This window comes from Vigna umbellata, chromosome 3 (genome assembly GCF_029865625.1).
Source record: "Vigna umbellata cultivar VRB3 chromosome 3, Vumbellata_1.0, whole genome shotgun sequence".
Lineage (NCBI taxonomy): Eukaryota > Viridiplantae > Streptophyta > Magnoliopsida > Fabales > Fabaceae > Vigna > Vigna umbellata.
In genome coordinates, this window is record NC_142167.1 from 50,168,761 (window position 1) to 50,183,861 (window position 15,101).

At 36.4% G+C, this 15,101-nt stretch overlaps 1 long non-coding RNA gene across 1 annotated transcript; it reads right to left on the reverse strand.

Annotated features, from left to right (window-relative positions):
* Positions 1 to 256: 256 nt before the first annotated feature.
* Positions 257 to 3,320, reverse strand: LOC148202851 (uncharacterized). The gene is made up of 2 exons (XR_015784758.1): positions 2,783 to 3,320; positions 257 to 454 (listed from the first exon to the last, which is right to left on the reverse strand). It is a non-coding gene; the product is annotated as an uncharacterized LOC148202851 (long non-coding RNA).
* Positions 3,321 to 15,101: the final 11,781 nt, after the last annotated feature.

A 15,101-nucleotide genomic window follows, 5' to 3' on the forward strand; every position in this document is an offset into this window, starting at 1 on the left:
ATTTTAATTGATTAGATAAGTCCCTAAATAATATATTCTATTTTTTTATTATTATCTAATAATAATACCTAATAATTATTTTTCTAATTGAATAACAAACTATTTTATCATTTATTTAAATAGTTAATCACATTAGTATATCTTTTTATAATATTAAAATTTCTAGAATCTCACGTTCCCTACCAAAAACAACTTTTGTAACATCCCGATTATATAATAATCAATATTATATAATAAGGACGTTAACATTCAAATATAGAGAACAGTCGGAATTTTGACGTGTAATTAAATGTGAAATTACAGTCATCCAGAAATAAAAGAAACTGAAAATTTAAACTTGAACAGTTGAAAGGATTAAACACTACAAATGTTTAATCAAGAAAATTCTAAGAAGACTATTCTGCAAAATCAGCAACCTCTAGCTCTTGATCCAAGGGAAACTCCGCGACAACATCTGCTCCCATCCAAGTGGATGATCATCGCCAAAGAAACATACCCAAACAGCACATAACAAAAACAATGCAAGGGTGAGCTAGATATAAAAACATGTTATACAGATAGAACAGTTAAATTCAATGTTATCATACTTAGATTCGTATAAAAGAACAATTAGAGCATATTCATTAAACCATAATTCCTCCCACTCATACAACATGCAAAAGTCATCCAAACATGATAAATTAACATCTACAGACTTGTTACTTTATAGACCGACTCGTTACTTCATAGACAGACTCGTCCGGACTTGTATGAATTCTGTGTAGCTTCGGTGTTCGTGCACTCGGGTGATGTAGTAACTGGAACTCTCATCAGCTGCCACCCGAGGTTAGTCCTATCTGTCCAGATACCCTAGGACTAGGACCTCCTGCCGTTCCCACACATGACGTACCCCCTCTACGTGAGGACGAGTACTCACGCAACTGCAAAGATAACCTTGAATCCTTCTAATTCGATCTTCCATCTCTTCCTCCATTTGCACAGGATCACGTGACAATCCTTCAAATGACACTGCATACTAGTCTTTCATAAACTGATGTCGTTTACTTGTAATTCGTCGTCATAACCTGCTCTCAATAACAGGCGACCCGAGCCGTCATCCATCGCGACTTCAGACCTATCTCCCCGACTCCTCAAGGACTAACGAGTAAAAACATCGATACTACGCGTAACGATGCACTATACTCAACACGAGCCGAAGTCAGTGGGCGAGACATTCACCTCCTCGCGCAGAAGAAGGTGACACTCGAATCTCCGTCTCACGCGTGAGACTAGCAAAAATGCTAAAAAGACCGACGAAGTTACAAGTAAATAACATAGTGTATGTACCACCTCCAACCGAATAAACGTGCTCAATCACGAAGTCATACATATTCTCAATAATATATATAACTAGAATAAACGTGCTCAATCACGAAGTCATACATATTCTCAATAATCAAATTCTGAGTCGTTCCTCCTTGGAACGCTCATTTAATCATTCATACTTTCATTTCATCTCATATATAGTTCATCATTCACTTTTGATCATATATTCATAAATTGTAACCGAAATATTTAAATAACATAACTTACTGTTACATTGAACCTTAACCCCAATTATGAATAATCAGGTACTACCATATTATCCCAACAATTCCAACATATTTCATACATTCACATAATTCATGTCATAGATAATATTCCAAACATTGGTACACATAATTCAATCTAAAAGCAAAGGAACTTAAAATTCAACATATTTGTAAAATACTATTTGGGACGAGTACTATTCACTGGACACTATTGGACGAACGCTCACTCAATTAAGGACGAACGTTCAACTATTCGAACGCTCAAATATTCGGACGAACGCTCACTCACTGTTTGGACGAACGCTCGATACTGATCATTTTGGACGAACGTTCGGTTTGGACGAAAACTGACGAACGCGGACGAGTGCACAGTAACAGGCCGCACACGTCTTTGGACGAACGCTACGGTCGAACGCTTACTTTGAACGAAGGTAGACGAACACTCAGTTTGGACGAACGTGGACGAACGCTCCTGGACGAACGCTCGCTCATAAGTTGAAGTGAAGGACGAACGCTCACAGAAACTTAAGGCCGAACGCTTGGTCGAGCAAATTGGACGAACGTCCAATTTGGCTCAGACGAACGCGCTCCGCAGCATCTCGCGCTCGGGCGCGACATGCTGGGCGCGACATTTCCAGTGCCACTCGCGCCTGGGCGCGACAGTGGGGCGCCCGGGCGTGACCTGATGCAGAATTCTGCAGAATACAGAATTCTGCAGATTTGAGGTCAGAACCTCTCTTGCCACTTTCAACCCTTTTTAATTAACTTCTAACACCCTTAATTCGTGTTTTATACTAGATTGGACTTACCTAATTGATTGTAACCGTTCCTTATTCAATTCTTAAGGGATTCATACTCAAATTCAACCATAAAACACCAATTTTGACAACTTAGATACTCAAAATCCAATTCTACCACTTTACACCTATTTTGATCAATTTGATGGCTCTAACAAGTCATAATACAGTGGGTGAAACTGTTCCAAAGGCTCAATAACACTCTAGATCCCAAATACTCAAAATCACTACCTCACTTCCTCTCCAAATAACTAAAAAGCTATGAAATTTCAATTTCCTTCAATTCCAAAACACACAAGATTTCATACATGAATCAACACATCAATTTCAGTCCAACCATACATACAACCACAATTTTCCAGCATCCTACTCATGCAACCACTATCAACATCCAGAAAATCCAACTCCCCTTACCTCTTGAAGACTTCCTTTGTGAATTCTTGAATCAATCTCAGCACTGTGTTCCTCCTTCTTCACGGTGGCATATCCACACACATCCCAGCTCTCTTCCGCGCATGCTGTAATGGAGGCCGTGACAGGCACAATTTACATCAACGTGCTGCTGCTGCTCTCTACTGCCATGGCCGTGTGCTTCTTCTTCCAACTCAGCTGGACCAGGGCCGTGAGACTTCCAGCTTGTTGCTGGAACGTTTTCTCCTCTAAAGGTGGCTGCTGCACCTCTTCTCTTGGCTGTGAACATTCTTCTCCATGCACAACCTTCCTACAGCCAAGAAGAGATGAAGGTAGCATGCGTGTTTGATTATTGAGACACTGGAAATTCACTTTCTGGAGGGAGACACAAGACCAAGAGGAAACTGCCGTCTTTGTTAGATGGAGAAGACACCACACACGCCACTTTTTTTTTTTTTGCTGGAGAAGAGGTAAACAATTTTAAATAGAAGGCAACAATGGGTGGAGCCATAAAGAGTGTTTCTTTTCACGTGAAGAAGAGTTGGCCCGTGACTCCTTGATTGCAAAGTGAGTGAATAATGTCACTGCCAAGGAGTGGGTGTCCCTACCACTTAAAATGAGGTCCTTACAACTTTCATCACCAAAAATGTACTTACAATATCTTCTGCTTTTCTATGATAAGACTTAACAGAAATACTTAAAATTATAGTTAAACAAATACAAACATAAATTATTATAAATATTAATACACATCACGGTTGCACATAAAACAAATAATAAAAGACATAAACATATATTATGCACACAACAAGAATTAAACACATTACCACCAATCTACAAGAATTTGCTCTAACCATTTGTGTTACCCTTAACTTCTATAGTAATTATCTTTTCTTATTTTAAATAACGACTCTCATGACTACAACATTTTCTAGATTTGGGATGGGTAGTTATGAAATATTAAAGTTTATATAATTTTGAAATATTTGAATTATATAATTATAGAATATCATACAATTATGTAATATAAGATACCATATATATAAGTCCTATATTTATTAAAAAAACAATTTATGTTACTGTGTTTAAAGATTTTTGTTTTGTTGAGAGGCTGAGGCAAAGAAGGTCTGTCTGTACCAGTGAAAATTAGTGTAGATGACAAAAATAATTTCAACAATGATATTTAATTTATTAGGTATGTAAATGAAAGTAATATTATAGATATTTAAAACAAAACCCAAGCATACCTAAGAATTATTATATAAAAGTATGTTTTAATTTTCAATACTAATATAAACAATTCAATGATAAAATATATATAAGTTGGTTATTTAAAGTTAAGGGCAACAGATAATAAAAAGCTAAATGTGTTTTTGTCTTCTCTACTTTAAAATTGATGAATTATTTTTATATTTTTTGAAAATATTTTATTTTATTATTTTTTATACGTATATTTAGTGATATTTTTTATTGTCATGAAGTTGAGGTAATAACTAAATTCGTATAATTTTATAAAATTAATTTATGAATGTGTAATATAAAAATCAAAATAAAGTTTGCGAAAAATATGGGAATCAGAAACATATTTTTCTCATAAGAAATCGACTTCGTAAGGTTAAATAAATTTTTGCGAAAATAAATTTTGAATGTTTGTGTAAGGTTAAATAGTTGACATTGAATTTATCGTATGGTGTTGTTTCTTTTTGTATATATGATATATAATCTTGTTCGTACGAGCTTATGGAAAATTGATTTATTCACAGGCTTTTAGGCATTGGTCTGGCTATGATCCATGTACAGAAAAGTATGCAGAGATTTACTACAACAGGCCTGATGTTCAGAAAGCCCTCCACGCTAACACAACTAGAATCCCTTATAAGTGGACTGCTTGCAGGTAAGTTTGTGTTGTAGACTTTATGAAGGGTTGAATCCCATTGTTTCGACTGAAGTTTAACCTATCAGAATTATATATGTATAATAAAGGGTTTATTGATGATTATGTTTTATTTTATTTGGTGCAATGTGGTTTTGAATCCGAATTGGAATGGTAGCATATATAATTCGTTTTTAAATGCATATATATAGTTACGAGATATACGTATGTATAGTTACAAAGATATCTTGTTAAAGATATAAAATAATTAAAAATATTGATAAGTAGAAGATAAAATAATCAAGAATATTTAATTAAAGATATTCATAAACAAATTATAAATAACTAATCAGATATTAAGTAAGGTTGTTTATATTTTATTGGGCTTATGTCCGTTTAAGATCTATGAGATAAATTATAAATAGAGAGTCAAGTATGCTTTACTCACACTCCACTACATCCTATTATTCTATTAACGTTCGATCAATCGCAGAGCATGACGACGAGAGTGACGAGAGTGATTATGATAAGACACGAGGAGGGCACGACGACGAGAGTGATTCTGAGAAGACAGCCCCCGCGACAATGCTCGACCAATAACACGACCAATAACACGACGATAGAGAGGAGGACTGTGCAACATGGGGAGTGTCATGGGGAGTGTCAGAGGAATCACGCGATCAATGTCGGAGGATTTGTTGTGGATGGTTGCATGGAGTTCTTTCCGAGTGGAGCAGAAGGAACTGCTGGGGCTCTGATTTGTGACACATGTGGTTGCCACAAGAATTTCCATCAGAGGGAGACACATATATATATTACTTGTCACTGCACTTCTGACAGTGGATAGCATGTTTTCCGTTAGACCAATTTTGTGTAAACCCCTTTGTGATGTCCGTTTTCTGTGTCGACTTCTTTTCGCTTTTAGTTATTATGTTTTTCCATTTATGCTTTCGTCACTAATGTTTGTCAAGGCAAAGTTAATAAGATGTTTTTGTTTATGAGAATTGTGCAAAGTTGATGATCAATGACAAAATTTATGGTAGATCTCGTTATCAAAATTGTCATTACAAAAGTCACTTTAATCTAATTCATCAATCCCATCATCAAATCACACTAAATCACACACCTAAATTTGTGTTCTTCCATTACACATTTTCTTTTTTAAAAATGAGATATAAGGAATATTTCAATCAATTCATAGAATGTCAAAATATAAATATATTTATAAAAGGGATTTTAAATCTCGACCTTTCTTATGCAACACTTACTGAATCTGTATTCTCAGATCATAAATTTAAAAGAGAGTGAAAAGATAAAAGGAAAAAAAGTGGAAAAAATCCTTTTTGTTTGTTTTATATGGAAGTGACTTAATGAAATTATTAATTTTTCAAAAAACCAAAGAAGAAAATTTTTTCGAAGTCAGAAAGAAAGAGTTCAAGAAAATTAATTAACAGAACCCGCCAATAGCGGTTAGCGGTTAAAGTTTTTTAGCAGCTACTGCCATATGAAAGATTCAAAACGTTCCACAACCAACGCAAAACGCCTCCCACGATCACGCTGATCCCACGACGATTCGGGGGAAGAAGATTTTATAGAAAACGTCAACAGAAACGCCTCCCAGGTATAACACTCTTTAACAATGTATATAAAATGTTAGGTTCTATATCGTATATCTTTGTATTCGTGTATTGAAAACGCTATCTTTGTTATTAGAGAAGGGTGTTTGAGGTACAAATTGTTGTCATTAATTTGCATAGTCATTAAATGAATAGTATAAAATATGCATAGTCATTAATTTCAACACTATTACGGCAATGCATTCTTTATGCTTTATTAAGGCCAAATTAAATTGAGGTACGAATGAAGTTATGAGGAGACTAGTAGACTGACCCACCTATTAATTTTCAGCCTTAGTCATGATTTGAAATTGAGTCTATTTTTCTATGTTACTTTAAGTATATTAGTGTTATTATAAGAATATTTCTAACTTTTAAATTAAATATAGTTAATAATAACATATATCATTGTGTAAGAGAGAACAGCGATTATAAGTTTCCTTAGAGAATATAATCTTATTAGCCACTTAAAAAATAAAATAAAAAACTTATCCTAAACGTATTCTTTATGTTAAAAGAAATTTGTTCAACCAAAGACTTAAAGTTAAAACTTAATCAAGTATTGTTCATTTGGTATTTTTATTCTTTCAATAAAATGTACTTGTTTTAATTTTTCGTTTGATTTTCTCCCGTGATTTTCTCCACATTGGTCTCGTGTTTAATATATAGATATATTACTTAAAGATATCTAATATTTATACAATTAAACGCATGTTTCCATAAGAAAACGATATTTGACTGATGAGACAAGTAGTAATTAAATAATCGAGAAATAGTAGCTAATTAACAAATGTTTTCGATCCATTACATTTACTCTATTATGTAATGAAAACAAAAAGATTTTGTGGTAAATAAATCAGATTAGAGATTTCTTGAAATGAACAATTATATTTATCTTTGGCAATAGTATCTTAAAAAGGGAACGATATATAATAATTGTTAATTATGTTTGAAATCAGTTTGGTAAGTGGGTGGGAGTTAGTACTTAGGAGTAAAAGGGTTTATCGGAAAGAAAGATTTGCATTACCATATATTAAAACCTAATTATATATGGATCATTAATAAAAATTCATAAGCTTTTCTTTTCGTCTAAAATTATGTATTCATATATTTAAAGAACAGAGATTTTATATAATGGTAAGAGGCATATAATAAAGGTAGTTAAATCAGAATATGACCATTGATGAGTAGTACAACTTGTTAGAAAGGCACTTTTAACTTGAAAGACAAACATGTCTTAAAGACTACTACATTTGTTTAACATTGATAATGAGCATCTAAACCTTATAAAAAAAAGATGGTTAATTACACAAGTAGGCTATGTAACCTATGTTTTTTGTTTAATACAAGAAAATATAAAATTAACTCCTAATATAAATTGTGATATTATTAGTAGATTAGTTAGATTAGCTTACTTTAATACAAAAGTTTATTTTTCAAAAAAAGAAGTTAAAGGACATAAAATTATTTTTATTTCTTTTAATAAAAATATTTATCTTAGTGTTGAATTAATAAGAGCAAATTGAATTTATTTAATGTTGAATATTAATAGAGTCGGGTTAATAGACTCTCACATGACACAAAAGATTATTTTATTTTAAAAAATAAAAGGTAAAAAGCGTAAAATCATTTTTAATTTTTGTAACAAATAATTATTTATATTAGTGTTTGCTAGACGTTAATAATATCGACTTATCTAACTCTAACAATTTTTAGTATTTTTTTAATAATTATAAATATTTATGTTAGTGTCGTCTTAATACTTTACTAAAATAAATATTAAAATAAATAATATTTGTGTTAATCAAGTTGATATTAATATTTTTTTTATTTTTAGTATTTATATTTATTTAAGTTAGTGTATATTGTAACAAAAACAATAAACTATTTTTAATTTAAAAACACATATTTAAAGATGATAAATCTTCCTACTCATAATTGACCATTGAGATCTCTTCCATTTTCTTGTTTTTCATCTTTTAGCATATTTATTCTCTTTTGTTACTTTAAGCTTCTTTTAAACTCGATATTTAGTTTTCACTAAGTGAATATATTTTTCTTTCTAAAGTTCTTCGAGGTAAATATTCACAATTAAATAATCTGGGTTATCATAATATTCAACGACAACTTTTGAGTTTTTTTAATAATCATAACACCATATTTGTTAATTCTAAAATGGACCTTTATCACGGGGCAAATCTTTCAACAAATAGAGAAACTCAAGAAATTATGGACAACACATTGTAAATTGTGGATCTTCAAACACTCATTACACATCATGACCATAATGCTAGATATTGATAAGTGTCCAAATTAGGTGAATTTTAAGATAAATTTTGCACTTATCTTATTTTCATTTTGTTTAGATTTTGTTTAATTCACCTTATTAAGCTTGATTTGAAAATTTAAGAATTAAAAGAGAGTTAAAGTAAAGAAACATAGAAATTGGACTAGAATTAACCAATTTTAAGAAAACTCTCAACCAAGTACTACATCCATAGTTTGACTCAGAATACTCAAAGCCGAGGTCTTAGAGGCGGAAGAGGAGGTGAATGTGGCCGAGGTAATTTTGAGGATAATAGTGAAGAGAAAACCAGTCAATAAAATTAACGTGGTCGAGGACAAGGGAAAGATTGAGGAGATCGGTCAATAGTGTAGTGTTTTAAGTGTGGCAAGCACGATCATTATGCAAACGAGTGCAGATTGTGGAAGTGCTACAATTGTGGTAAGCCTGGTCACATTGCTAAATTTTGTCAAACTGAAAAGTGAGAGAAACCTTCTTACAACAGAAAATGAAGAAGAGATAGAGATTTTGTTATTTTTAGAAAACTCGGACACGTTCAAGATCGAGCTATCCGAGGCAGTGCAAGAAGAGGCCAAACAACTTGATGTCGAGTAGATTCTGACCGAGTTTTTTGAGGCTGAACAGGAGGAGACCAAGGTGTCTAGAGCCGAACATGAGAAAATTGGATTGTTTGGAGCCAAGGAGGTGAAGGTCGATCTGTTAAGCGTCGAGTTGTTAAAGAACTTGGCAATGCTGATAAAGTGCTCAATAAATGGTGCAACAAACATGGAGAAGGCAAACTTGGAGAAGTAAGACCGAAGTGGGATGATGCACATTGAAAGCTGACTAAATGATGAAAATTTTAAATTTATTGGGGAGTTTTTTTGGGTTAAACGTAAATTTTAGGGATTTATTAGTAATTTTATCTAAGTCTTATTTTATTAGTTTGAGTTTAGTAATATTTAGTTTGATTTTGATAAAGATAAAATAAGGATGGGTAGTTTTGATTTTTCTATTTATTAATTAAGTAGTTCTTTTTATTTTGAGTAGGTTGATATTTTGTTTTTAGTTTTTATTATTTGTAATTGACCCAATACCCTATTTTCATCTATTTAAAGCTATCAAGGTTCAATGAAAATTACCACAACAAATTGAATAGTCATATTATAGTGTGTGTGTGTGTCACGCTTATATTTTTACAAAGTGGTATCAGAGTTAGGTTTAGCTTTTAGTAAAATGGTTCATGTATTAAAAGTCTTCTAGGTAAATGTGTTCTGTTAAGATGAACATTGATACAAAAAGAGGTACTCATGATTGAGAATGTTTATATCAGAGGAAGAGTGTACTAACGTGGAAGATACTCACCTATGAGAGGAAGATTTGTTGGGAATCTAAGTATGAGTCTCAATCTCACTTTAGAAAATAATAAAGAAGTGAAACATCAGAATAAAAACCCATTAATTTATTACCTTAAGTCTTTAGATAAAGAGTGATATCAATTCCTTATTTAATTAGACTCAAATCTCATTATATTAACCTTCTCCTCTTGTAAACCTAACAATTGCACCTTGTTTTTCGCTCCAAATTGTTGACACCTTAACCATATATATATATATATATATATATATATATATATATATATATATATATATATATATATATATATATATATATATATATATATATATCCCATGCATGTACTCCTCACGTAATAATGGTTATACATTTTCCTTTCGTTTTCTCTCTCTCTTCCCTGATAATCCATATATATGTATATACTCTTATGTTGTTGAAGAAAGAAATAGTTACATACTATATAAACAGGCAATATTTTCTTGTCTTGTTTTTGTTTTCTATTCTATGTTATTTTTGGAGTTTTTATAAGTTTTGATATATGTACTGATTTAAACACCCCAACTGTCTCCTTCTCTATAATTTTACTTTACTGCTAATAAAAACAATCACACTGACTTTGATATGTGAAACCTAATTTATTGTAGGGATTAGTTTACTAACAATAATTATTAACCATATCAATTTACAGAAAATATACTCATTCCAAAAATAATTAAGTAACAACTATTAGTAGGTTCAGCTACTCGCAATTTATCATAAACATATAAGTCTAAAAAGCATATCTAAATAAAAATTACTCTACTTAATTCCAATAAAATCAATTTATAAATAAATTAGTGTCTTTAACACTTTAACAAATTAATAATATTTTCCTCTATCAGATCACTTTAATAATCTTTAATTTTAAAAATTACAAAAACATCAATTTAATATATCATATATTTTTATGGATGGTGATACCCGTTAAATATTCTTTACAAATTAAAATTAGTATCTGTTACTACCATGGACGGATAACAGACCGGAATAAGTTTGCCGATCGGTCCCGACAGTTTCCGGTCGGTCTTGACAGCTTCCGGCCGGTCTAGACAGCTTCCGGTCGGTCTCGACAGCATCCGCGGTCGGTCTTCTGTGGTCGGTCCTGACAGCTAATGCACAATCAATGTGTAATCAGCAAATAATTGAAGGAGACAGTGGAGGGACCTTCCACTGTTATTTCTCCAGCTATTACGGGAAATTCTGGCGTTACTTTCATCTTGAAGAAACATTTGGAATATTCCTAAAAACTAATATAAGTAAGGGGTAAACGGCTAAGGTATGGGATATGATTCTGGTATAATGATACAGTGATGAAAACCCATTCTGACTTGATCGTCGGAGTGTTTATTGCAGGTCCACCCCCATTTCACTGATACCGGCAGCAGGTGGAGGAGCACAGAGGCGAGGGAAGGAGCGCATCAACCACAGGAGAAGGAGTGTTTCAGGCTGGAGGTGGCCGGAATCTTCCCCGGTCCGATTCCGCAGAAACATTTTGGCGCCGTCTGTGGGGACGAGTAGAATTCCCTTTAGACCGCTAAGAGTCAGATGAGCACTCGGTCTTTCATTACTTCGATAAGAATAATTTCATCCTCTATCTTTATTTTATATCATTTTATTAAAGATTTGTTCAGGAACGAATGGAGTCCATTGGTGCACTTACCATGGTCTTGGGTTTGAAGTTCGTCCTCGGTACTCCCGACGGCACAGATCAGACCGATTCAAACTCAGCTTCTCCATAGTTTCCCTATTAAGTATTTGGGAACCGTAACCGAGAAAGGGATGTGGAGAAATCCTTTCAGAATCTCCGAAAACTACAATCAGAATATCACATCTTTCTTTTAGTAAATTAAATTAATTATAATTAACTTTTTCTTATCTGTTACCGAACACGTGCCTACTGCCATCATTGTGGTATAATTAATTCTTTATGGGAGTAGTGCAAATCACTACTTTTGAGAATAGAGTAGACAACTTTGTCAGTTAAAGGGTTTGGTAGAAAAATTGATGGAATCCTTATCTGCGGCATAGTCAAAAAGCATGCCATTAATATATCAAATTTGTTTTTGAATAATAGGCACTTTCCCGTCTTATACTAACATTTTCCAATGTCAGAGAGGAATATTGATGTTATGGTGATAAGGGTTCCAAAGAGGGAAGAATGTTTACGACGCCTGGATCTTCCAACTCATCCGGTCGGTGCATTCCAGCGCGTCACGATGGCAGAGGTGTTCAACTCCTGAATACTTCGGGCGGTCTTTATGTACCGAGCAGCTCCAACAATCCAGCGCGGAGGAATGAAAGTCTGGCGTTCATTCTCGGAGTATCATGTACTTTACTGCTTGCACAGGAGAACATAAATTTTCACAGACAAGGAGGGTAATTACCCTTCACCCGCTGGCAGACAAATACGGCCTCGTCCTCTCAGTAAGCGGCCGAGAAGGCCAGTCTGATAGCTTCTGCCGGAGGAAGACATCCTCCCATGGCCAGGTCGCTGAGTTCATCGTTCGGCTCCGCTGTTAGAGCGTGGTCTTCGATCTTTGGTCCCTCACGATCATCGCCGAGGGTAGTGTCCAGAAGCTACTCGCCCGTACGGGTGCTGACGATGCTGGAGTGCACTTTGGTTGACCTCGGAGGCAGCGCTACAGTAGTATCAGAGGGTTCCAGAAAATATTACACCGCTCGGATCTTCCAACTCACCCGTTCGGAGCATTCCAGCGCATCGCGATGACAAATGAAGGTGTTCAACTCCTGAATATCCTGGGCGGTCTTTATGTACCGAGTAGCTCCGACGATATCCGCGCTCGGTTGAATAGCTTTTGAATGGCAATGTTGTCAATAATGGGACCACTTGTGAAACACCTTCCCTTCCAGGATTCTTAAACCTTAACCTAAGGGTGATTTCCTTCGCCCCGACACCACCCTCGCCGGTTTTGACGGCCTTGAAATCCACCGAGAGGACCAGAGCTTCCTCTTCCTCGGTGATGGTGACGGCGACGGCAAAGGCAACATCCCCACCGAGCAGCGTCTACTAGCCGGGGATGGATGTAACAAAAGCATAGTTAGTGGGTAGAACAAATTGGAGAAGATAGTGGAGAAGATAGTGAAGAAAAAAGGAATGATAGTTTGGCACACCAGAACATCGATGTCTTTTCCTGCATCACCAAACAGCCCCTCGAATCCCCAAGAATCTCATTGGCAGGACATAGTCTCAAATTAATTATGCTCCTGGCACTGGAACTTAACCACCAACGCCGCCGGACCAAACCCCAACAGAGAGAATGCTCTCATTAAAATAAAATTCAATAATGAAATTAAAAATATTTTTTCAATAGTTTAATTTTTTGACTCACAAGGACAGTTCCGATCTTCCGAGAAAAAACAGGTATGATACGGTAAAGAGGGGTCCAATATATTCATTACCAGTTCATGGCTGGATGAAGGTGTTTAAATTTTAGAGCTCCATCAACCGGGCTACTATTCACAATTTGAAGATATGAAAATCTGAAGTGCTGGAGATATTGAGATTCTCCAGAACCTGCTTACAGTAGTGTCGGCAGAGACCGTGAAGGAGGCGACTTCGCAGGCCAGGGGGAAAGTGCGCGGAAGGGTGTCTCAACATATTCTCGGCCGCTCGGCCTCATTGGATTTCTTGGCCGCTCGGCCTCAATTTCTGCTCGGCCGCTCGGCCACAATTTCTCCTCGGCCGCTCGGCCTCATTGGATTTACTGGCCGCTCGGCCTCAATTTCTCCTCGGCCGCTCGGCCTCATTGGATTTCCTGGCCGCTCGGCCTCAATTTCTCCTCGGCCGCTCGGCCTCATTGGATTTCTTGGCCACTCGGACTGTATGTATGCTCGGCCGTTCGGCCTTAGCATGACCTTGGCCGCTCGGCCTCACAATTTTCTCTTCCGCTCGGCTTAGCCTGATCTCGGCCGTTCGGCCTAAACGGGAGCTCGGCTGTTCGGCCTGGTCTTTCCTTTCACATTTTCCAGTAATATTATACTATTTTGCAGGTCATAAGACTCTAAACCAGGTACATTTTGCCCGAGCGGTCACGTCCAGCTTTGCCATCTTTGACTGAGCAATCGTATTTACATCAAGGCCAAATGGTTTAAACTTGCTCGTTTCGACTCAACATCTTGGACCGAGCGGTCATGCTCGGCCTCATTTAATTCTCAGCCGCTCGGCCTCAAATATCTGCTAGGCCGCTCAACCTCATCATTTTATCGGCCGCTCGGCCTCAACGTGATATTGGCCGCTCGGCCTCCACCTATAATTGGCCGCTCGGCCTCAGAGTATTATTGGCCGCTCGGCCTCAACACATAATTGGCCGCTCGGCCTCAGAGTATTATTGGCCGCTCGGCCTCAACATATTATTGGCCGCTCGGCCTCAGAGTATTATTGGCCGTTCGGCCTCAACATATTATTGGCCGTTCGGCCTCAACATATTATTGGCCGCTCGGCCTCACAGTGATATTGGCCGCTCGGCCTCAACGTATTATTGGCCGCTCGGCCTCAGCGTATTAATGGCCGTTCGGTTTCAATATATTACTGGCCGCTCGGCCCCAACCTATTTTTGGCCGCTCGGCATCAACTGATTTCAGCCGCTCGGCCTCCACATATTACTAGCCGCTCGGCCTCAACATCTTCTCGTCCGTTCGGCCTCAACCTATTCTCGGCCTCATCAGGATCTCAGCCCGCTCGGCCTGAACGTATTCTTGGCCGTTCGGCCTCAACGCATTTAAATTGAAGACCGAACGGTCTCACTAACCGTTCCATTAAATTTAGCTACATATTTCTGACCGTTCGAAATTTGTGTGTTATTGATCTTCGATGCAGATGACAGAACTTGGCTCTCCTTGAGGAACCGAGCGGGTGGGACAGTCTCCTCGTGAGCTCCCACCTTGGTCTTAGAGCACGATCCACCAATAGCTTCTAAGACCTAAATCGAGCTGGTGGGGCAGTCTCCTCGTGAGCTCCCACCTTGGTCTTAGAGCACGATCCACCAATAGCTTCTAAGACCTAAATCGAGCGGGTGAGGCAGTCTCTTCGTGAGCTCTCACACCGAGCAGGTGAGGCAGTCTCTCCGTGAGCTCTCCCCTTGGTCTTAGAGCACGTCCTCGAGAGTTTCTAAGACCTAAAATCGAGCGGGTGAG